At 43.8% G+C, this 25,016-nt stretch overlaps 1 protein-coding gene and 3 long non-coding RNA genes across 5 annotated transcripts in view; 3 read left to right on the top strand and 1 right to left on the bottom strand.

Moving 5' to 3' along the window:
- Positions 1-25,016, top strand: part of LOC310758748 (uncharacterized protein) — a 299,601-nt gene that overhangs the window by 247,845 nt on the left and 26,740 nt on the right. The gene's annotated exons all lie outside the window — the stretch shown is intronic.
- Positions 7,448-9,371, bottom strand: LOC310758785. Its single transcript, XR_014545894.1, has 2 exons — positions 8,970-9,371; positions 7,448-7,786 (listed from the first exon to the last, which is right to left on the bottom strand). It is a non-coding gene; the product is annotated as an uncharacterized lncRNA (long non-coding RNA).
- On the top strand, positions 11,429-14,884 carry LOC310758997. Its single transcript, XR_014546155.1, has 2 exons — positions 11,429-11,608; positions 14,618-14,884. It is a non-coding gene; the product is annotated as an uncharacterized lncRNA (long non-coding RNA).
- On the top strand, positions 18,955-20,775 carry LOC310759253. Its single transcript, XR_014546286.1, has 2 exons — positions 18,955-19,177; positions 20,441-20,775. It is a non-coding gene; the product is annotated as an uncharacterized lncRNA (long non-coding RNA).

The following is a 25,016-nucleotide window of genomic DNA, read 5'->3' as shown; positions in this document are numbered from 1 at the left end:
TCTGACCAGAGCAGAATACAGTGGCACTATTACTTCCCTTGATCTAGATGCTATACTCCTATTGATGCTTGCCGATTGGAAGGTTGGTGTTTCAAATCCCTGCAAGGGGGTGAGCTCCCGTTGCTCTGTCTCAGCTTCTGCTAAACTAGCAGTTCAAAAGCACACCAGTGCAAGTAGATAAATAGGTATCAATGTGTATGGATGCTAAATGGCATTTCCATGTGCTCTGGTTTCCGTCACAGTGTCCTGTTGTGCCAGAAGTGGTTTAGTCATGTTGGCCACATGACCCAGAAAGCTGTCTGTGGACAAACGCCGGCTTCCTCGGCCTGAAAACGAGCTGAGCGCCACAACCCCATAGTCGCCTTTGACTGGACTTAACCGTCCAGGGGTCCTTTACCTTTTTCTTTTTCTTTTTACCTTTTTACCATAAGACAAAAGATTATCAAAGTCTGCCCCTGGTGATAGGGACAGATATGGCCATCAAGTTATGGAGAAAATGGATGAAGAGGAACCTTCTGCATAGTGCTAGAATTCAGGCAAGATTCAAGACAAAGAAAAGAAAATACTTCTTCACACTGTAAAGATGCAACGATGACCACCAGTGTGGATGGCTATGCAAGAGAATTAGAGAAATTCATGCAAGGTAAGGCTATTAGTTCTATCTGCTATGTTCCACAATGGCTATGTACTACCTACACAAGCAGAGGCAGAATGTCTCTGAATAAGATTTTCTTTGAATTTGGGCAAAGCGTTGTTGCATTCAAATCCTGCTTGTGGTCTTCCTTTACACTGTGAGAAAAGGATGCTGGACTTCACAAGCCTTTGGCTTGGTCCAGCAGAACTCCTATGATGTTCTTAAGATGATTCTTAGGGACATCCTCTTAGCACCTGTCTGGCCAAATTTGCAATACCAAATTTGCAATACCAAAGTGGTCAGCTAAATAAGCAATAGCTTGCTTGGCCTTCTGTGTCAATATTCTATAACTCTCCTCGAACTTTGCACAACCCGGAATGATAAAATTTAAGATAACCTTCCAACATCGATTGATCGATCCAAAAGCATGTTGTTGGCAACTGGACATGGCAATTAATCCACCCCATTCTGAATTTCCGTTCTTCTTGCAAACAAGGTCCCCCAGGCTGCTATACCTGCACATTTCCCTTTCCTTGTATAGCAAGCAGCCACAGGGTAACATTATCTTGCCCGCTTGTACAAAAACAAATATGCATTACTTCAAAAAAAGAAAAAGAAAGAATAGAGTTAACCAAACACCCTTATCATTCAATGAACTTGCCAGCAACTTCCTTATGGCTTGGTACAAAGGCATCTTACGGGAATTGTCGCTAACCGAAACACAGCTGGAATTTGAGTATGCAAGCAACTTGAATAACAGCTCAGATTACTCAGTTCTACTTCACTGCAAGATCAATGTTCCTCTTACCTTTTGTATGCCTCTGAATGACAGTGACTGGGAGAGGGTTCTTGCACTCATTTCGTTCCTTAGCTACTTACTTACTTAGATTTAGGCCCCATTTTTCCTCCCAAAAGAACCCAGGGGTGGGAAAAGGTTTTCGTTGCTGGCATCCGTCTGTCTTGGGAGACCGAGTTAGTCTCACTGCCACAGGTGTCCTGCCACAGTCTCAAGTGATAGCAACTGAACCTGACCCTCAAGAAAATAATCTGAGGGTCCCCCCCCACAGAAAAATAAATGTGCAACCCTAAACCTAAGTTGTGAGAGGAGACGAAGAGCAGATTTTACTTGTCACTGCACAACGATATAAAGCTTATTTAAATCACCAAAGCATATTTATTGCTGAAACCTGTTTTTTCTTGTTAATTTTGTTCATATTTATTGGATGATGAATTTGTATAATATATTCTTTTATGCTTACATTATGATCTTCCATGTTAATCATAGAGGGCCTTCTCGGTAGTGGCACCCGCCCTGTGGAACGCCCTCCCACCAGATGTCAAAGAATACAACAACTACCAGACTTTTAGAAGACATCTAAAGGCAGCCCCGTTTAGGGAAGCTTTTATTGTTTGATGCATTACTGTATTTTAATATTTTGTTGGAAGCTGCCCAGAGTGGCTGGGGAAGCCCAGCCAGATGAGTGGGGAATAAATAATAAATTATTATTACAGTCATACCTTGGGATAAATATGCTTCAAGTTAAGTATTTTCGGGTTGCGCTCCGCAGCGACCTGGAAGTAATGGAGAGCATGACTTCCGGGTTTCACCGTGCGCGCATGCGCAGACAGTCAAAATGACGTCACGTGCATGCATGGAAGCGACAAAACACAACCCACGGTCATGGGTTGCATTACAGGCGGTCATGGGTTGCATTCGCTTCAGGATGCAAACAGGGCTCCGGAACAGATCCCGTTCGCATCCCGAGGTACCACTGTATTATTATTATTATTATTATTTCTTTCCCCGACAGCTTAATATATTATACTACAATGACATGTTTTGTAAGTTTACACTTTTTTTGGTTATTTTATTTTTAGAAAATGAAAAATTACTTTTAAAGGAAACAGGACATCTATGTTTGGTTTATTTATTTAATATCGTTCAGCTTTTGGTGCCTTATTGTAAATTCAGTTCAGTGTGCTTCATTGCCTCTATGCCCCAGCAAGGCCTTTGCTGGATGGGATTAAATTCTGACCACACTATGGCCATTAAAAGCTTTGTCAGCGAGTTCAGTACAGCCAGAATTTCAATTCTGGCCTCTGGAATGAATACTCACAAGCTGTACTGTGAGGCAATAAAATGGAAGACTGCTTGCTTCCTTTTTTTGTAAGTACTTAAAGAGAGGAAAAAATGTACCCTTTGGTTTCAAGTGCCCATCAAAAGACATTCCAAACGCTGATTTAGTCTTTGTATTCCTGTATTCAAACAATGGATTTCTCATTTAAGGTAAACTTTACGACCGCAAAGATACACATTGAATTTATTTTTTCCCCATTGCTACATTGCCTTTTGTCTTCCTTCCTTTGTGTGAGTTTATTTAAAAGAATCTTTTGTAATGACTGCAGTTTAAATCAATAAACCCAAAGTGTTTTCTTTTTGCGAAAAAATTGATGTGCCGCTTTGAGCAAATAAGTTTATAGCTGCCTTTTTAAAGACCGTATCTTTAAGAGCAAGAAAAATGAAACTACAACACTGCCTGGCCATGAAGCAATAAGAGGCGTTTGCAAACTTTGCAGTTGCAAAGCTAAGAAACAATATAGTGGTACCTCAGGTTAAGTACTTAATTCGTTCCGGAGGTCCGTTCTTAACCTGAAACTGTTCTTAACCTGAATCACCACTTTAGCTAATGGGGTCTCCTGCTGCTGCTGCTGCTGCGTCGCCGGAGCACGATTTCTGTTCTCATCCTGAAGCAAAGTTCTTAACCTGAAGCACTATTTCTGGGTTAGCAGAGTCTGTAACCTGAAGCGTATGCAACCCGAGGGACCACAGTATAGTGTTTGTCCCAAGACCAATGTAGCATTTTGCAATATTGCACTGTTGAAACAGAAAGTGCTGTGGGCTGATGTTTTGGAAAGGTGTTGGAATAGCTGTGCTGGACTAGAGTTGCCATACATCCAGGAAACTCCGGACATATTTTCTTTTGGAGGAGGGCAACATGCCTGTCCAAATGGATTTTTACATTTTAAAGGAAACGTCTGGGGTATTTTGGGGTTCAGGCTCTGGTGGCTTGGGTTGTCTTCTTCTTCTTCTTCTTTTTTGCTCTTCAAAATATAACAATCCTATACTGGACAGACTGGAAGCCTGAGACATAAAGATAAGATGTTTATGCCATATAATGTCTTTGAAGATGGTTTCTAAGTTCAGATATTCAGAACAAGGTGTTTCTTAATTTAAGGGATTTGCAAGTTTCAAGCTCGTGAAGAATGCACAGGAATAGAAGTCGTGCACCACAAAGCACAGAAATTTGTTCTCCTCTTTGTTCTGAGAGAAGCCAGTCTGGTCCAGCATCCTGTTCTCACAGCGGCCAACCAGATAACTCAATAAGAAGCTCGGAAGCAGGATCTGGGCACAACAATGCTCTCACCTCTGTAGTTTCCAGCAACTGGTATTCAGAAATGTGCTGCTTCCCACAGTCAAGGCAGGTAAGAAAGGTAAAGGTAAAGGACCCATGGACAGATAAGTCGAGTCAAAGGCAACTATGGGGTTGTGGCGCTCATCTCACTTTCAAGCCGAGGGAGCTGGCATTTGTCCAAAGACAGCTTTTCGGGTCATGTGGCCAGCATTACTAAACCGTTTCTGGCACAACTGAACACCTTGATGGAAACCAGAGTGCATGGAAATGCCATTTACCTTCCCGTCGCAGTGGTACCTATTTATCTGCTTGCACTGGTGTGCTTTCGAACTGCTAGGTTGGCAGGAGCTGGGATAGAGCAATGGGGATTCAAACAGCCAACCTTCCAATCAGCAAACCCAAGAGGCTCAGTGGTTTAGACCACAGTGCCACCTGTGTCCCTGCTGAATGCTTAGTTCAGTACGTCTTCCTTTCCAACTCCTGGTCTCCTACTCTGCTGCTATGAATGCCACCCAGTGCCAACTCCAGATTTTGGAGAGTTCTTGGGAAAGCATAGTCACCAGGGTTAGTAGCCATTGATAGCCCCCTTCTCCTCCAAGACTTTATCTAATCCTCTTTTAAAGCCATCCAATTTAGTGGCCACCACTGCCTCTTGTGGAATCAATTTCCATGCTTAACTGCTATGCACTGCAGAGGGAATTGCCCCACTAATTTCAATTTAAGGGCTCTTCCACACTTTCGTTCACCCCACTGCTTTCCCCTGGGGAAACTCATGGTTTAGTGCTGAATCAGAAAAAAGGGCAATTTCCAACAGATCACTGTTTGTTCTGATTTAGTGTACAAGAGCAAGGGGGGGTTGGGGAGGGGGAGTAGTGGAGCAAAGGCAAAACTGCTTGGATCCATGTCTAGAAAGTGTGGGAGAAGTGGAAAACCCCAGGGAAGCACCACTTTGAGCTTCATTGGATGGCCCCACTGAGTTCTATTAATGATATTTCTATCATCGTCCAAGAAGGTAAAGGTAAATGGACCCCTGACCATTAGGTCCAGTCGTGGCCGACTCTGGGGTTGCGGCGCTCATTTCGCTTTATTGGCCGAGGGAGCTGGCATACAGCTTCCGGGTCATGTGGCCAGCAGGACTAAGCCGCTTCTGGCGAACCAGAGCAGCGCACGGAAATGCTTTTTACCTTTCCGCCGGAGTGGTACCTATTTATCTACTTGCACTTTGACATGCTTTCGAACTGCTAGGTTGGCAGGAGCAGGGACCGAGCAATGGGAGCTCACCCCGTCACAAGAGCAATTTCAGAGATTGGCTAATCAGAGCTTCAAAGAGAAAGCTGCAGAGTGATAAGCATGATGCTCGCAGCAATCTCAGACAGCAAGGTAGAGGATACAAAGGGCCTTCACCATCACATGGTGCCCACAATCTCAGCACCAATGGAAGCCAAAGGCTCAAGGGAAGGAATAGTTGGGGAAGCTTTGAATGCCTTTCTCCAGATCACTGATATTTATACAGTTATTCCCATTCTGGCAAAAGGATGAGGAAATGATGAGGGGGAATTGTGTTGCACCTCTGAGATTGCCACCAGCATTGTTGAAACTCTGCTATAATGACCCTTGAAACCACTTGGAACCATTTTGAAACCATTTCTGTTTTTCAGTTTACCCAATTCTTCATTGAATTGCCATCCTGTTTCTGACTCCCTCATGCTTTTCGCCTCTTTGAAGCTCTGATTAGCCAATCTCCTGTACAGGTGCTCTGAAGTTGCATCCATAGAGGAAGGCAGTAATATGCTCCTCCTTCAAATCTTCCCACTTGAGATGGTGGTTCAGGCAAGCTGGGAAGCAAATATGAAAGATAGAGATGCATAAGGAGATGTTTGAAGAAAGCAGACTGAGAGCAGAGACGTCATTAGAGCACATGTGGGACCCTCCCTCCCCACGAACTAGGCGGTCTGACTGTTTAGAGAACAAAAGATGCAGAAAGGAGAATGAGCTTCCAGTTGGCGCCTCGGCTGCTGCGGAAGACGGAAGGGGGGTGATTAGAGTAGCCAACTGCTTTCCTTGGGGAGGGATGTAGATTTTTGCTTGCAACCTGATGCCTGAATAAAAAGGCACTATAAAATATAAAGGTAAAGGTCCAGTCATGGCCGACTCTGGGGTTGCGGCACTCATCTCGCTTTATTGGCCGAGGGAGCCAGCATAAAGCTTCCGGGTCATGGGCCAGCATGATAAGCCACTTCTGGCAATCCAGAGCAGTGCATGGAAACGCCGTTTACCTTCCCGCCGGAGCGGTACTTATTTATCTACTTGCACTGACGTGCTTTCGAACTGCTAGGTTGGCAGGAGCAGGGACCGAGCAATGGGAGCTCACCCCATTGCGGGGATTCGAACCGCTGACCATCTGATTGGCAAGTCCAAGGCTCTGTGGTTTAACCCACAGTGCCACCCTCATTAATTCTTATCTGTGAAGTTACTGAAGGGGGGCAGGCTCTCCACACATGACACTTGTCAACTTCAACTGATGGAATTTGGGTCATTATTTATCTTCCAGACAGTCTCTCCCCCACCCCCAATTATCGTTTGAGAACTGTGTAGCAATTCAAGCTTTTGCACAGTAAAGAGGAAGTCATCCTACAGCAGGGTGATGGCCCCATCCCTGGTGTCAGCTATCCAGATGGGGCCTCCATTAAGAGATCTCAGAGGGCATTCATTGGATGCAGGCATGCATCCTTCCTTTCCTTCAATCCCTGACATGTGATGTGCAACTGACCCCATCAAACCTTTATGCTGAACCAGAAGCTATTTCTATCCAGTTCTATCTTGTGCTACCCAGTCCACTTTTCTGTGTACATTATGAGCAAATGCCATAACCCCTTTTGGATTTTAGCATTGCCTTCTGAGAGTTAAAAAGAGGTGGTGCCTCGTGTGTTTTTCCTAAAATTTAGAAAAAAGTAACCACATGGGGAAAGGTTTTGCACTACATTACTACATTCTACGTTCACTTGGAAATGTAAAAAGCCAGCTGATATGGGATAGGACCAATTGTCAGGATCTCAGGATTGCTCACACTGATTAGCAGTAACTTTCCAGGTTTTCAGACAAGGATTATTTCCAGCCCCACCTCAAGATGTCAGGGATTGAACCAAGGCATGCGGAGCTATACTCCACCCTCCCCACTTTCCTGGGAGTAAACCCCAGTAGACATAATGGGACTTCCTTCTGAGTAAGCATGCAAAACGTTGCGTCAGTCTAAGCCAACCTTCATGGAAAAAGTGCCCCAACCAAAGGATAATTTAAAAAAAATTAATTAATAGCAATAATGCACAAGGATGCCAGATTCCCCGATCTTGCATGTTTGTAAAAAGAGAAAAGCATAAAAAATAACAACTTGAGTGGTAGGTGGATGTAGTTAAACACAGATTTATTGAAGGGATAGTGACAAATTAACCGATAGTTTTTTGAAAGGAGTGGAATCAATTAACCAATGATTTATTTGAAAGGAGGAGACTGGCTCATTCTTCCTGGTGGCTGTAAAAACTTCTATGAAGGAGTTTCTTGGAACTTCACCATCTCTTGCCTCAGCGCACACAGCACAGCAGAACATTGCGGAATGGACAGTTGTTATATTTCTCCTCCCACTTCAAGCCATTGTGGCACCGGTAGCCCCGTGGCAGGCAATATCCTTTGTTGCCAAAGCAGCCGACAACAGCAATTCGTGTAGAAGCCTTTGGCCCAGAGTCTGCATATAAAAGAGGAGGGAAACATTCTTCAAAATACTTGAAGAGCCGTGAGACACAGAAATGACCAAACACCCCATGGGCTTAAGATCAGGGCCGATTTCAGCTGAACCGTAGGAGGAGCATCTTGATGATGAGAGCAGTTCAGCGATGGCTGGTCCATTGGGGTGAATGGGGCACTCCCCTACCAACATGTGTTTTCCTCCAGACAGCCCCCACCTACCTGCCCTCTTACTCACAACTACCTGTCAGCTTTATCCTCCTGCAATCCCTGCAGAGCTCAACAGAGGGAGGAGGAGGGGGAAATTCTTTCTGAAGAATCCTCAGCGTTTTACTCCTAGTTACTCTTTTTGGTACCTGTTTGTAACTTTCCTCTGTTCTCAGGCATCTGATAGCACGTGATGAGCTCTTTTAATGCTTCTCCATCTTTATTGATTTATTGCTAATTGCCTGTTACCTTTTATGGGTTTCCTGTTTTCATTATTATATGGCTTCACTGCTGTCGGCTTTCTGGTTATAGACTCTGTATGATACATATATTTTATATTAGTCTTAAATATTTCTGTAATTTTTTTGTAAATATTTTTGTAAGTCACCGTGGCTTTTGATTAAATAAGGTTTGGGATTTTGCATGCAGTTTTGCCTAATATAAACACTGCTGTAAACGATTTTACACAACAAAATGCATTTATGTGATTAACAACAACAATATGATCATGCTCATAATCCTCATTCTCCTATTCCTCATCCACATAAAGGCATACTTTACCCTAATACATGCCTCTGATGTCTAGTTGAAAACCTACAGTGTGGGCATTACCAACCCCAACAGGTCGTGATAGAAATTATCACGCTTGAGGTTCTGCAACTTCTTGGCTACTGTGAAGTAGCATCTCACTCAACCATTCATCTAGAATGTGTTTATATCGGTGACTTGATGCAATGCAAAGACAATCCTATTATGTAGTATGTAGAGACAATTATCCACCATGGAGCCAGCATATATCTATCAGGAATGGTGATGTTGACAAGAGCATGCATAACCTTTATCGGGGCATGATCCAGCCAAAGAGAAGCATTTTAAGAGATTTCAGTGGAAGATTGAATCCCTGCACCCCAGTGATATGCAGAACCTGTCCACCATGGAAGGTGTAGGAGATCATCTTCCATGTACATAACAATTACCTTCATCCTGCAAACCTTGATCATCACCAGCAGGGTCTTCCTCCTGGAGGAAGTCTTTCAGGTCCTCTCCCTCTTGCTTCTCCATTTTAGCCAGATCTGCTTCATCAGCCTGGGCACTGCAAAGGAAGACCAATGCAAAGAAAAGACAGACAAACTTCATGGCTCTTAGAAAAGTTGTTGGTGCCACTGCAAGGAATCCCAAGGATGGACTAGCAATGGTGATGCCTTGACAGAGTTCATGTCTATATATACAGGTTGGAAGCCAAGAAGGCTGCCCTAATGGGCTGCATTTCATTGACTTTGAAGTAGCATTTTAGGTAAGGGAGCAAGATAAGGCCACATAGGGCATCTGAGATTACTTGATTCTTAAGGACAAGATTCTCTTTGATGTTGCCCCCAGTCTGCAGGCCTTTTCTTTGGAGTTGAAATAATTGTATTTGCCCTGTTGCTGTTGCTAATAACCTCTTTGCTCCCCATATGCTTGCCTCCTTATCAGGCTGCCTCATCAGGCAGCTGACACATCATCTCAGGCTGCATACAGATCCTGAATGGTAATAAAGTAGGTCCTGTTTTGGGTGCTCTGTTGATAAATGGCAGTGCGTTCAGAGGAAGAAGGCCAGGTTTTCGAGGGCATCTCTTAAGAACAAACATGTTTAAACTGCAAGAGCGTAAGACGTGGGAGAAACATGGCAGCTCTTTTCAAGTATCTGAATGACAACGAGTAGAATTGGGGCAGGATAAGTCAGCCACGTGATGGTGAGGAAACAGGTTGACAGATGGGAAGCCAGAGGGTAATTAGGAAGGAGGTTAAGGTAAATAGGTGCTGTAATCCCAATGAAAGGGCCAATATTATAGGCTCATGGGGAACTGCCTTGCACCATTGATCCATCTAGCTTAGTGTTGTCCATACTGATTGGCAGCAACTCTCTGGGGTTTCATGTAGGGAAAATCCTAGCCATATCCTAGAGTTGTCAGGGACTTATCCACAGTTGGAGGCAGTGATGCTTTTGAATACCACTTGCAAATTACAGGAGGGGAAAGGGCTTGCACTCATGTCCTACTTGAAGGTTTCCCACAGGCATCTGGGTGGCCACTGTGAGATCAGGGTGCTGGGCAAGAGTCATTGGCCTGATCTGACAGGGCTCTGTTGTTTAGTCATTTAGTCGTGTCCGACTCTTCATGATCCCATGGACCACTGCCTCCTGCAGTTTGGTCAAACTCATGCTGGTAGCTTCGAGAACACCATCTAACCATCTCATCCTCTGTCATTCCCTTTTCCTTGTGCCCTCCATCATTCCAACGTCGGGGTCTTTTCCGGGAGTCTTCTCTTCTCATGAGGTGGCCAAAGTATTGGAGCCTCAGCTTCACGATCTGTCCTTCCAGTGAGCACTCAGGGCTGATTTCCTTCAGAATGGATAGGTCTGATCTTCTTGCAGTCCATGGGACTCTCAAGAGTCTCCTCCAGCACCAGAATTCAAAAGCATCAATTCTTCGGCGATCAGCCTTCTTTATGGCCCAGCTCTCACTTCCATACATCACTACTGGGAAAACCATAGCTTTAACCATATGGACGTTTGTTGGCAAGGTGATATCTCCACTTTTTAAGATGCTGTCTAGTTTTGTCGACAGGGCTCTACTTATGTTTATATGTCATTTTGAATGCCAAGCAAATACCCTCTCGCTGTGGTACAGTCCTTCCCCTAAAAGTAGGCTTTAGTTGCTTAGATGAATTCTTGCAGTTGCTTCTCTCTCATCCTGCCTGGTTCAGAATAGAATGAGGACTGGCCCATCTTCAATTTTCTGCAAAAAGAAAATCAGAGAAGTTTGTCTTCTGCTGGTAGCTTGCTCCGGGCCCTGCTTAGTAGCTTTGTAAATATTAAAATGCCTCTTAGGTATGCCTTTATCGTAGGGATAAAGGGGGCCTGTAAGCCTACATTTGGCCCACAGGCCTGAGCTCCCACCCTCAAGTTTTTTCAGTCTTGTGGCAAAGGTGAACAGTCAAGCAAGACCTTTAAAAAATAACAACTAGATCCTAATTCTATTTTGGCAAGATAGTATTTCCTGGTTTCTTTCTCCTGATTTTTCTTTTAACTCTTCTTTTTCTAACCTCCTCCTCCCCCCCTACCATTTTAGTTTATGTAGTCTCTTCCCCATAATTCACAAATGTGCCCAAGTAGCAGCCAGGCCTATAGATCTGCTAGACCTTCCCTTCTGTTCAAGATGTCTCCCTCCACTGAATTATAGGAAGGGAAGTTAACCCAACGGGCTATTCTTTCTATGTCTCTCTACCTGCTTTGCTTGCCCGCCACCTGGAGGATGCCAGGACGCAGAGCACATCCCTGGAAGCAACTGATAGCTAATGTTGGCAGCAGTCTCGGAAACCTAAAACTATTCGAGTCGTTTCCTGGTATAAATGGTATAAATACCAGCAACGCTTCTAAAGATTCTCCATCCCTTACTTCATTGAGCCTTGTCTTCCCGCTAGCATTGCAATCGCAGCCAATCGACAGCCATGAAGACACTTTGCGTTCTCTTCGCTGTTGCCTTCTTGGTTTTCCAGGTGCAGGCCAATCCCAAACCACCATCTGAGGATGAAGTGGAAGTCAAGGAAGCTGATGTGTCTCGTGCTTATAAAGATGGTAAGTTGGGCTGAACAACCACATTCCACTTAGGTACCGCAGGCTGTGCAAGAATCCTAGAACTGCAGTTGGAAGTGCAACCCTAGGTCAGCTCCTGTAGGGTGTGGTGGAGAAAGGATTATCTAGAATTACAAACCCCTCAAACTGTTCCGCTTTAAGTGGAACATCCCAGAATTACAGAAGTCTTCCCAGCTTCTGATCTGGGATGTCCTGTTTGTGGCCCCGAAAGGCGTGCATCCCAATTTTCCTCTGGGGCATGTTGAAGGGTATGATCCAGCTACTCGGGACTTTCCAGCTTCACAGGAAGGACACGAGAAAACTGTTTCATTGCCCAGCTCTTACTCGGATGATGGCATGCATTCAGTCCCAACACCTACTGAGTTTGGTGGTACTGTGCATTTTAGCACTGCAGCCTAGGATTGTAGCATGGACCTGTTCCTTCAAGGTCTGGGCTGGGGAGTCTTTATTTATATTCCCTCAGGGGCAGCCTGTAAGGAGCTGTATAGCAGTGGTGGGTGAGACTATAGTCAAATGAAGGCAAGACAACCCTCCCTCTCTCTGCCATCCTCTTCTTTCCTCTCCCTCTCTTTTCCACCACTTTCTTCACTCTTTTTGACACCCCCCCCCCACCAATTCCTGAAGGGGACATGTGGCCATTGTGAGAGCAGGATGGTGGGCTAGATGGGGCATTGGCCTGATCCAGCAGGCTTTTCTTATGTTCTTAATATGCGAAACTGAAACACAACCAACATTTGAAATTCACCCTTCTCTGAATTTTTAGAAGGCGGTTCTGCAGCCAAATAACATGTACAAACGTGCATCTATTAGGTAAAAATGTGCCTAAAAATAACATGAAAATGCATCCCGGTGTTGTTGACAGCAATGTTTATATTGGGCAAAGGTGCGTACATTATTTAATTAATAGTCGTACCTTTTTCAAAATGAACAAAGGCAACTTATAAAAATACTGAAATATATAAAGGAGATATAGGCATATATAAAATATACAGAGTCTAAAACAAAAGAATAAAGAACAGCCAAGCCCTGCAGTAACGGAAGACCACAACCCATAAAAAGTAACAAAACCAGCATAATATACAATTCAGCAAAAATAGAAATTAACAGTAAAAAACTGACTTTTTAAAGAATGTTTAAAAAAGAAGAAGAGTTAGTATGCAAATGTGGGAAACTGAATTTAAGATGCAAGAAGTGAGACATTGAAACCGATATTGCCAGATTATTCACCAGTTGTTTGTTTAGAATGCGATCCTATGCATATCTATTTGGAAGCGAGCCCTATTGAAGTCAATGGGGCTTACTCGGAGGCTGCATTGAAGTGGATCCGCCTGGCATTCTAGTCCAACCCTGTGTTGGATAGTCTATACCTAGACCACCCCCACCAAATGATGCCAAGCCACTGCTTGAAAACTTCCATCCTGTGAGGGAAAGCCCATTAGCCCATGGGTAGGCAAACTAAGGCCCAGGGGCCGGATCTGCCCCAATCGCCTTCTAAACCCGGGAATCAGCATGTTTTTACATGAGTAGAATGTGTCCTTTTATTTAAAATGCATCTCTGGGTGCATAGGAATTTGTTCATTATTCCCCCCCCCCCAAAAAAAATATAGTCTGACCCCTCCCCACAAGGTCTGAGGGACAGTGGACCGGCCCCCTGCTGAAAAAGTGTGCTGACCCCTGAAGTGATTAGCCCTTTAGTTATTTGGCTTCACTGTTGGGTGCTACAGTGCTGGCTGGTGCCCATTGGAACTGATAGGGTGGAAGGTAAGGAGGCCAAGAGCCAAAGCCAATGAGAAGCAGAACCAACCGATTCTCGTTTTTTGTTTTTTGTTTATAATAAATTTTTATTGATTTTACAACATATATTAAAACACAATACAACTAACAATTAACGACATAACACATAAACAAACAAACATGTAAACACATATAATTTCTTAACCTCTCTTTCTTGAGCCTTGTTTCAACGACTTCCCCATACCTCCCTTTTCTGCATCCCTGTTTTAAACTTTTCCAGCAACCCCTAATTTCAGTACTTGTAATTCAGTTTCTAATCTTTTTCCTCTTACCCAATTATTTATCACTGCAATTCTGTTTTACCTTACCCATGACATTTTAGCACTCATTAATTTTACAACAGTTCTTAAGATAAACTTTAAATTTCTTCCAATCTTCTTCCACCGTCTCTTTCCCTTGGTCACGGATTCTGCCAGTCATCTCAGCCAGTCCCATATAGTCAATCACTTTCGTCTGCCACTCTTCCAGCGTGGGTAGTTCTTGTGTCTTCCAATACTTTGCTAAAAGAACTCTTGCTGCTGTTGTAGCATACATAAAGAACGTCCTATCTTTCCTTGACACCAATTGGCCTACCATGCCCAGGAGAAAGGCCTCTGGTTTCTTATCCAACCGATTCTCGTTTTATCCCCATCCTTCCCTTTGTCAAGTTGTACAGGAGGAGGATGGACGCGGGTGGCGCTGTGGGTAAAACCTCAGCGCCTAGGACTTGCCGATCGCATGGTCGGCGGTTCGAATCCCCGCGGCGGGGTGCGCTCCCGTTGCTCGGTCCCAGCGCCTGCCAACCTAGCAGTTCGAAAGCACGTCAAAAGTGCAAGTAGATAAATAGGGACCGCTTACTAGCGGGAAGGTAAACGGCATTTCCGTGTGCTGCTCTGGCTCGCCAGAGCAGCTTCGTCACGCTGGCCACGTGACCCGGAAGTGTCTGCGGACAGCGCTGGCTCCCGGCCTCTAGAGTGAGATGAGCGCACAACCCCAGAGTCTGTCAAGACTGGCCCGTACGGGCAGGGGTACCTTTACCTTTTTTTACAGGAGGAGGAAGCTGAAATGGGCCCCATTCAACCCAAGGGACCAGCCATCACTGATCTACTCTCACCATTAAGTTTTTCCTCCAACCGAAATCTACCCTCCCATAAATGAGTGCTTTGCTCATTTTTATGTCCGACAATATTTTCATGAATGCTTCTTTTTTACATTCAGACCCTGGGCTGAAGAAAGAACCAAAGGATTCTTCAAGGATTACAGTGGTCCTCTGTGCTTCAATGAACAAGGGTTACTGCCTGCCAAAGGATTTTCAGTGTGATACAGGCATGGTGTTCATGGATGAAGAAAATAACTGTCCATATCCGCACATTCTGAAGTGCTGTGTGCGCTGATACAACATCTGGCGGAGTGTCGTGAAAACCTTTGGAAGAAGTTTCTAGAATTAACCACTCCACTCCTTTCGAATAAATCACCGGTTTATCATTTCTACTCCTTTCAGCAAATCATTGGTTAATTAACCTCCCCTTCCCTTCAATAAATGACCTGTTAATTGCACACAAACCCTGCTTAAATTGTTTCTCCTTAAGTTTCTTTTTTGCATACATGCATGAACATGGAATCTGAAATCCTCGTTCATTACTTAGTTACAGTGGTACCTCTGGTTACGAACTTACCGTAATTCGTTCCAGAGGTCTGTTCTTAACCTGAAACCGTTCTTAACCTGAGGTACCACTTCAGCTAATGGGGCCTCCCACTGCCGCTGCGCGTTTTCTGTTCCCATCCTGGGGCAAAGTTCTTAACCCAAGGTACTACGGTATTTCTGGGTTAGTGGAGTCTGTAACCTGAAGCATATGTAACCTGAGGTACCACTATATTTGTTATATTTTTATTATGCATAGGTAGGGGCAGTTTTCCCATGAAGGTTGGCTTCTAATGACGCAACCCTTTGCATGTTTACTCAAAGGAAATCCCATTACATTTACTGGAGTTTAGTTCCAGGAAAGCGGAAAGGAAGGAGTGGAGCTCAGTGATGTCACAGGCACATGACATGGCACTGAGCCCCTCCACTGTTGGTCCCCAAACGCTGCCTCTGGATTCAGTCATAAACTGAGGGTTTTCCCAGGAGAAAATGATGCTGTGAATGAGCCCCAAGCCAGCTTTCAATCTTCTAAAACAGGTGCGCCAAATAGGGAGGGGCTGGGGGTGCCAAGGACCCCCAAATATTTTCAGTGAAGAGGCGGCTCACCCTCAAAGTTTTGTGGTGGCTGTGTGACATGCTACAGGGCTGTGGGACACCCACATGACACATCAGCACACCCTGGCAGTGTGTGTGCATGATGTCAGCATGCCCTGTGGTGCGGTGTGCATGTATGGCATGCTGACGTTGTGTGACCCCAGCTCCCTCAATTGCGGGGACAAGGCAGAGCATGTGTCCCTAAGTGTGCACAGAATGGATAAATGTCAGCCTGCAGACTGCAAAAGACGACCACTGTGAAAGTGACAGAGGAACCTCACAGCTGTAAACTTTGGGGGTTCTCATTGTAAAAGACCACAGAGATAACTGACAACAGTAATGCCCTTAAGGGAAGAATTTATTCCTATACAGTGGTACCTCGGGTTAAGAACTTAATTCATTCTGGAGGTCCATTCTTAACCTGAAACTGTTCTTAACCTGAAGCACCACTTTAGTTAATGGGGCCTCCCGCTGCTGTCGCGCCGCCGGAGCACAATTTCTGTTCTCATCCTGAAGCAAAGTTCTTAACCCGAGGTACTATTCTGGGTTAGCGGAGTCTGTAACCTGAAGCTTATGTAACCTGAAGCGTATGTAACCTGAGGTACCACTGTATACAGGACTGCCACCAGGCTATGTTCCACTGGCTTTGAATTTGCACCCGTGACAAGGGTGCAATATAACATCACATATGGCATTTGAGATCATTTTATTCTTCATGGCTGAGTTATCTTTGAAGTTGCCTCCAAATATATTGGCCCTTTCATCAGTATTGCAGCACCTATTTACCTTAACCTCCTTCCTAATTACCCTCTGGCTTCCCATCTGTCAACCTGTTTCCTCACCATCACGTGGCTGACTCATCCTGTTCCAATTCTATTGGTTGTCATTCAGATACTCAAAAAGAGCTGCCTTGTTTATGCTATGTCTTATGCTTTTGCAGTTTAAACATGCTTGTTCTTAAGAGATGCCCTCACCAACCTGACCGTCTTCCTCTGAACGCACTGCCATTTATCAATGGGGGGCACCCGAAACAGGATCCACTTTATTACCATTCAGGATTTGAATGCAGCCTAAGATGAGTCAATTTTAGCAGGCATCTGCTGGCTCATTTTTAGCTTCAAATCAGCTAAGACAACTAGATAATTTCACCTCCGTGCCAGATTTATGTATAAGCTAAACAAGCTATAACTTATTTATTTGGGGGCCCCCCAAAAAATAAAGAAAAAAAATCTGGATGTGATGTACATTTCCAAAATATAAAATAAAAAACAAATAAAATAAAACCAACATATGGCAACAGTGTTTTATGTTGAGTAGGCTCCTATGATGTAAATAATGGGCCCCCAATCATTTTAAGTTAGAGCTTAATAGTTATTTCACTATTAATATACTTCTTCTTAATTGTATTTCACTATTAATATACAGTGGTACCTTGGGTTAAGAACTTAATTCATTCTGGAGGTCCGTTCTTAACCTGAAACTGTTCTTAACCTGAGGTACCACTTTAGCTAATGGGTCCTCCCACTGCCGCCATGCCACCACCACACGATTTCTGTTCTCACCCTGAAGCAAAGTTCTTAACCTGAGGTACTATTTCTGGGTTAGCGGAGTCTGTAACCTGAAGCATATGTAAACTGAAGCGTCTGTAACCCAAGGTACCTCTGTACTTCTTCTTAATTGTATTTTGGTTCAACATTTACTTTGATAAAATACATATTTTGTTATGTGCAAATGGCTTTAGGTACCTATTAGGTCCATGAATTACCACATAGCATATATTCAACACAAAAAACATTGACAATTTGTTGTTGACAAAGGACAGCTGGACATATAAAGGGCCCCATTACCTTCACTAGCTTAGGGCCTCATCAAACCTAAATCCGGCCCTGTTTCACCTATACGGCTCCTAAGATATTCCACTCATCCAACTATGAATTATTAGGAGATCCCATCACCAATCTGCTCCCCCTCTAGACATACTTCTGTATCTCAATGTGTTGTCCAAAACTTGACACAGTATCCAAGATGGGTAGAAAAGTGTAGAACGAATACCATTCACTATAGTTTCCCCTCTTCTGCTGTCAATCTGTGCGTTCCCTGTGTCTTTCTTTTACAACTGAAGCAGTGATGTAGATTTATATCAGTTGATTCTCATTCTGTCAGTTTCAATCAAAGGTCCCAGACTGTCAAGTTCATTCTGAATCTTCATACTGCCATCAATGGTGTTAACTGTGCTTCCTGGTTTTGTGTCATCTGCCTATTCAAGGAGCAACTCTTCCGTGTCCTCATCTTATTCATGAAAATGTTCAATTATACAGGGCTTAGGTCAGAGCCCTGCAGCACTCAAAACCTCCATCCTGAATAACACAGAGACAAAAATGACCCAACTAAATAAAGAGCAGAATAAGGATGGGGGAAGAGTTTAATTTTGTTTGCGTTTAATGAGAAACTGCCTAATTTGCAGTTTCAGACCAGTCCGCATAAGAAAAACTAGCTGTACATCAAAATGCAGATTTTCAGTTCTTTCAATCCATTTTTTCCCAACTCCAAAAAGGACACAAAGTGCATATATTAAGCAGAAAGCACACAAGCAGTAAGAATAACATGCAAAATGCATCATAGCATAAACATTGTTTGAAAAAAAGGTCCTTTGTCAACCCTGCATACAAAAAGATGCTTATTGGAAGAAATGCTGTTGAATTCTCCTGAGGGTTATTTTCTTTTGAAAAATAAAGTGAAATTGCCAGGAAAAAAATTATAACTGAATTTAAGATTGGAAACCTGAGAAACTGAGAGAAAGCCACATTGCATTGGCAGTTCATTCCTATAGCAGAATAAATAAATTATTACAAGATTTTGGGAAATGGTGGTAAATGAACTTTGAAAATCATGAAATAAATATATATATATATATATCTAGAGTCTCCCAAAAGGGCGTTGAACAATACCACAAATTCCAAGTTTTCCCCCACACTCAGAGCCGAGGACCATCAAAATAAATATTGCTTAGTAGATTATGGTGAGGATGTGTCAGCTGCCTGATGGGGAGATGAGGAGGCAAGCATATGGGGAGCAAAGGGGTTATTAGCAACAGCAGCAGGGCAAATACAATTATTTCAACGCCAAAGAAAAGGCCTGCGGACTGGGGGCAACATCAAAGAGAATCTTGTCCTTAAGAATCAAGTAATCTCAGATGCCCTATGTGGCCTTATCTTGCTCCCTTACCTAAAGTGCTACTTCAAAGTCAATGACATGCGGCCCATTAGGGCAGCCTTCTTGGCTTCCAACCTGTATATATAGACATGAACTCTGTCAAGGCATCACCATTGCTAGTCCATCCTTGGGATTCCTTGCAGTGGCACCAACAACTTTTCTAAGAGCCATGAAGTTTGTCTGTCTTTTCTTTGCGTTGGTCTTCCTTTGCAGTGCCCAGGCTGATGAAGCAGATCTGGCCAAAATGGAGAAGCAAGAGGGAGAGGACTTGAAAGACTTCCCCCAGGAGGAAGACCCTGCTGGTGACGATCAAGGTTTGCAGGATGAAGGTAATTGTTATGTACATGGAAGATGATCTCCTACGCCTTCCATGGTGGACAGGTTCTGCATTTCCCTGGGGTGCAGGGATTCACTCTTCCACTGAAATCTCTTAAAATGCTTCTCTTTGGCTGGAACATGCCCTGATTATGGTTATGCATGCTCTGGTCAGCATCACCATTCCTGATAGAGATATGCTGGCTCCGTGGTGGAAAATTGTCTCTACGTACTCTTAGACAGGATTGTCTTTGCATTGCATCAAGTCACCGATATTCTAGATGAATGGTTGAGTGAGAAATTTACTTCATAGTAGCCAAGACGTTGCCAAACCTAAAGCTTGAGAATTTCTGGCACGACCTGTTGGGGTTGGTAATGCCCACACTGTAGGTTTTCAACTAGACATCAGAGGCATGTATTAGGGTAAACTGTGCCTTTATGTGGATGAGGATTAGGAGAATGAGAATTATGAGCATGATCATATTGTTGTTGTTGTTAATCACATAAATGCATTTCGTTGTGTAAAATCGTTTACATCAGTGTTTTTATCAGGCAAAACTGTATGCCAAATGCCAAAACTTATTTAATCCAGTGGCCCTGCTCAGCTTTTTCCAAATAACCCAAGGCGACTTACAAAAATAAAGAAATATTTAAGACTAATATAAAATATATGCATCATTCAGCGTCTATAACCAAAGAACCAACAACAGTGAAACCATATAGGGTGGTTCCTTGGTCTTCGAGCGAATTATCTTCCGGAACGGATTATGTTCAAGAACTGAGGTACCGCTGTAATAATGAAAAAAAGGCTACCCATAAAAGGTAACAGAAAATTACCAATAAATAAATAAAGGTGGAGAAGCATTAAAAGAGCTCATCACGTGCTATCAGATGTCTGAGAGCAGAGGAAAGTTGCAAAAAGGTACCAAAAAGAGTAACTAGGAGTAAAACGCTGAGGATTCTTCAGAAGGAATATCCCCCTCCTCCTCTCTCTGTTGAGCTCTGCAGGGATTGCAGGAGGATAAAGCTGACAGGTACTTGTGAGTGAGAGGGCAGGTAGGTGGGGGCTGCCCAGAGGAAAATGCATGTTGGTAGGGGAGTGCCCCATTCACCCCAATGGACCAGCCATGGCTGAACTGCTCTCATCATCAAGATGCTCCTCCTACTGTTCAGCTGAAATTGGCCCTGATCTTAAGCCCATGGGGTGTTTGGTTATTTCTGTGTCTCACAGCCCTTCAAGTATTTTGAAGAATGTTTCCCTCCTCTTTTATATGCAGACTCTGGGCCAAAGGCTTCTACACGACTTGCGGTCGTCGGCTGCTTTGGCAACAGAGGATATTGCCTGCCACGGGGCTACCGGTGCCACAATGGCTTGAAGTGGGAGGAGAAATATAACAACTGTCCATTCCGCAATGTTCTGCTGTGCTGTGTGCGCTGAGGCAAGAGATGGTGAAGTTCCAAGAAACTCCTTGGCAGAAGTTTTTATAACAACGAGGAAGAATGAGCCAGTCTGCTCCTTTCAAATAAATCATTGGTTAATTGATTCCACTCCTTTCGGAAAACCATTGGATAATTTGTAACTATCCCTTCAATAAATCTCTGGTTAACTACATCCACCCACCACTCAAGTTGTTATTCTTTATGCTTTTCTCTTTTTACAAACGTGCAAGAATCTGGCATCCTTGTGCATTATTGCTATTAATTAATTTTTTAATTGTCCTTTGGTTGGGGCAAGTATTCCATGAAGGTCTAAAAGCTTGAATTGCTACCCAGTTCTCAAACGATAAGGGTGGGGGGAGCCTGGAAGATAAATAATGACCCAAATTCCATCAGTTGAAGTTCACAAGTGTCAAGTGTGGAGAGCCTGCCCCCTTCAGTAACTTCCCAGATAAGAATTAACGAGCAGTTTATATTTTATAATCCCTTTATATTCAGGCATCAGGTTGCATGCAGTAATCTACATCCCTCCCCAAGGAAAGTAGTTGGCTACTCTAATCATCCCCTCTAATCACAACTATTTGTTGCTTGGGTCAGCTGTCTCACTCTAACATAGGCTCTTGTTCCTGCTGATCCACAAAGCTGAACCATAGATTCCAGGCAGTGGTGGTTCCAGGATTCAGGAGCCCACATCCTCAGGAGCTTCAATGGGTCCCCTTATTCTGGAGGAGACAAGAGATGCAACCTGAGAAGTGCATCCATCACCTGATCTGCTGGGATACTCTGTGCATAGTGGGAAGGGTGGCTCTTTGTGGGCAGTGGGTCATCTGCTGGGGATGGGGCCCTGGAACATTCCCAACCTTATGACTCTCTGGATCAAGCCCTGAACTCCTATATATTGTGGCCGATGGGTTGCTGCTCCCTGTACATGTGAGTTGCTGTTGCATCCCCTTTGTTTTCTCCCTAATCGTGCTAAGCTTAAAGTGACACTCTGGACCCAGTGCAGCTGGAGAAGAAAGAGAGCACCAGCAAAGAATCTAAAGGATTTTGCTGGATGCCAAATGGGTGCCTTCCTCCCCTTAGCAGATAAAGCCACAGTTTAGAAGTTAGGACTACAGTGATGTCACTGAGAAGAAAGGCAGCAAGTTGGAAAGCCAGGGAGGCAGAACATGGTGTTTGTTTTCTGTCTTAATTGAAGACTGCAGCTATGGGAGAAACAAGATGCTTGTGGGGTGCTTGCTGTGAACCCCTCCATCACAGGCTCTGCTTGTATATATGTGTACACAAACCATATATCATGAAGACTCACAGTCCCTGCTGTGCCTCATTCCTCAAAGGAAACACAAACCCTGGGTAAACACCTAGAACCTTTTAAATCTCACACCGCTCAGAGATTGGGGTGACATGCAACAGTGTGTGTGTATCTGGACTGCTTGCATTGCTTGACAGCCCTATCTACCTGCCAACCAACCCACCCCCTTCCCTTTGTACCTCAACCCAACCTCCATTCCCTCACAGATCCTTCATGTCCTTCAGCTCCTCCATCCTTGAAAATGACACATGCAAATTCATTATAGGAAATATTGCACTGACTGGGATAAAAAAAATCTCAACTTAGAAGGACTTATTGAAAGGCAGAAGTCATCAACACGCACTGAAAAGATGCCAAAAGGGTTTCCAGATGTCTGCAGCCACAACCAGTAGCTCAACATTCTTAAAATCAGCCGTTTTCCTCAAAATCACAACACTGTCATGTCGCCAGTCAGATCTGGATATGTTTCAACATGATGAGAAATACAACTGGCTGAGGTCAGGCTGCCTAATCTGATTGGCAATGGGAGCTTCACATTCTTTCTGATTTCTTTTTTGAATAGAGAGAGAAACAAGTGGCAAAGAGACTTTTAAAAGGCCCCAAGGCAAGCAGGTGTACAGCCTTTGAGAGAAGAGATAAATAATTTTTTTGAAGAAAAAAATTTCCAGTAGTACCTTAGAGACCAACTAAGTTTGTTCTGGGTATAAGCTTTTATGTGCATGCACACTTCTTCAGATACACAGATTTCTGCATGCACACGAAAGCTTGTAGCCAGAACAAACTTAGTTGGTTTCTAAGGTGCTACTGGATTTTTTATTTTATTTTTATTTTTTTATTTTGACTGCGTCAGACCAACACGGCTATGTACCTGATTTTGAGAGAAGAGAATATCCTTTAACATTTCTCCAATGAAAATGGGAAAATGTCATCCTATTCAATAATAATAACAACAGCAACACTGAAATATACTCAGAGTCGCAAAGTGATTTCATGCTCTTTATTCAGCTCATAGTGGTGAGGAGGAATGAATGAAAATCCCCTCAAAGTATCTGCTTTATATACATTATTTACACAATGGGCTGCACATGATTGGCTAATTCCGGAATTCCACTGTAAGCCAATCAGGTTGTGGATTCACTTCTATCTGGAGCATGATTGGGTGGTTCCTGCCAACCAATCATACTGCTGCATTGTTCTAGGACCAATCAGACTGCTGCATTCTGAATCCTATTGTTCTAGGACCAATCAGACTGCTGCAGTTTGGATCCTATTCAACTCAGTACATAACAAACACCAAACTATTACTTATTACTTATTAAAGGTAAAGGGATCCCTGACCATTAGGTCCAGTCATGGACAACTCTGGGGTTGCAGCACTCATCTCACTCTATAGGCTGAGGGAGCTGGCGTTTGTCCGCAGACAGCTTCGGGGTCATGTGGCCAGGACGCCTAAGCCGCTTCTGGCAAACCAGAGCAGTGCATAGAAATGTCGTTTACCTTTCCGCTGGAGTAGTACCCATTTATCTACTTGCACTTTGATGTGCTTTTGAACTGCTAGGTTGGCAGGAGCAGGGACTGAGCAACGGGAGCTAACTCTGTGGTGGGATTCAAACTGCCGACCTTCTGATCGGCAAGCCCAAAGCTCAGTGGTTTACACCACAGGACCACCCGCATCCCTTAATACTTATTACTTATACTCTGCCCATCTGACTGGGTCGCCCCAGCCACTCTGGATGCCTTCCAGCATATACAAGAACATAATAAAACATTTTAAAACTTTCATATACAAGTCTGCATTCAGATGTCTTCTAAAGCTTGTATAGTTGCTTACCTATCTCCTTGCGACATACGTGGGACATCCCAGGATCAAATCAGAAACTGGGACGGTTTCTGTAACTCTGGGACTGTCCCTGGAAAATAGGGACGCTTCGAGGGTCTGGAAGTGATTAACATTGCAGGATTCAGGGTAAGCAAAGTGAAGCCCATTTCTACATAGCACAACTGTGGAGTTGACGTCCTCAAATTGCAACAATGACCATCAAACTGGGTGGCTTTGAAAGAGTTCTGGGCAAACTCCTGAAGAGGCTGCCAATGGTTGCCAGCCATGTCTGCTATATTCTCCCACCACTTGCCTGTCCAGTTTGGGCTGGGGACCAATACATAGGTTCAAGGTTTATTTTCCCCCACCCTGGGTTCTGAGAAGCCATTTTTCCAGTTCTGCCGCCTCTTCCAGCAACACTTCAGGCAAAAGGCCACAGCCAAGCCAACATTCTACAACTCTTTTTGGAGTAAGAGGAAATGAAAGTAGGGGATTTTGAAAGCGACTGCGGTTCGGTAAACGTTTCAGGAAATTACTTTTATCTGCCCGCTTCAGAAAAGAACTTAATGCGTTCTGTTTACACAGGGCTTTCTGGGCAGCAGCAGCAGGGCGTGTGTGCAGAGAGTCTTATTTTAACTTATTTGAACTGTGCAAACATTTAGAGATATGTGATTTCAGCAAATGCTCAGAGGTGATTGATCAGCAAAATAAGCTTCAGCTGATTATTCTTGTTGAATACATGCTTGCAAATGAACCTTGAAGGGAGGGGGGAATACAGGAAGAAATAGACAGGAGAAGCACAGCTGGGGAATTTGCCTTTAGTAGGAAATCAGGCTGGGCTGCTCACATTTCTGATTCTCATATTTTGATCACATCACGTATATGGATCTGATGTGTTGTCATGAACTGCATCCGGTAATAGCAGTGCTCCCCCCCCCTAAAAGAAATGTTTAGGGCTATTCTCATTTTCCTACTCATATTGAAATGCTGCCCCTCAATGAGGCCAAACGTAGATTCACAAAAGGTTTAGGGGTACGCGTACCCCTGCGTACCCCCAGGAAAAAAAGCACTGGGTAATAGTAATAGTAACAGTTATAACAGTCCTTTGCAAATTTTGTTACCAATTCCTTCCGGTCAAGTAATGATGCTTGGGAATATATAATGAGTTGAACAAAAAAAATGTTTAAAATAACCTTTTCTAACCCACCCCCCAAAGCCTTCCTTTTAGGAATTCTAGGCACTGAAATCCCAAGGGAGCAGATAGGACTATTTATGTATGCAACCA

Source organism: Podarcis filfolensis (genome assembly GCF_964270895.1).
Source record: "Podarcis filfolensis genome assembly, chromosome: 3".
Classification (NCBI taxonomy): domain Eukaryota; kingdom Metazoa; phylum Chordata; class Lepidosauria; order Squamata; family Lacertidae; genus Podarcis; species Podarcis filfolensis.
The sequence above is the reverse complement of the archived record's forward strand: the minus strand, read 5'-3'. Positions and strand labels throughout refer to the sequence as shown.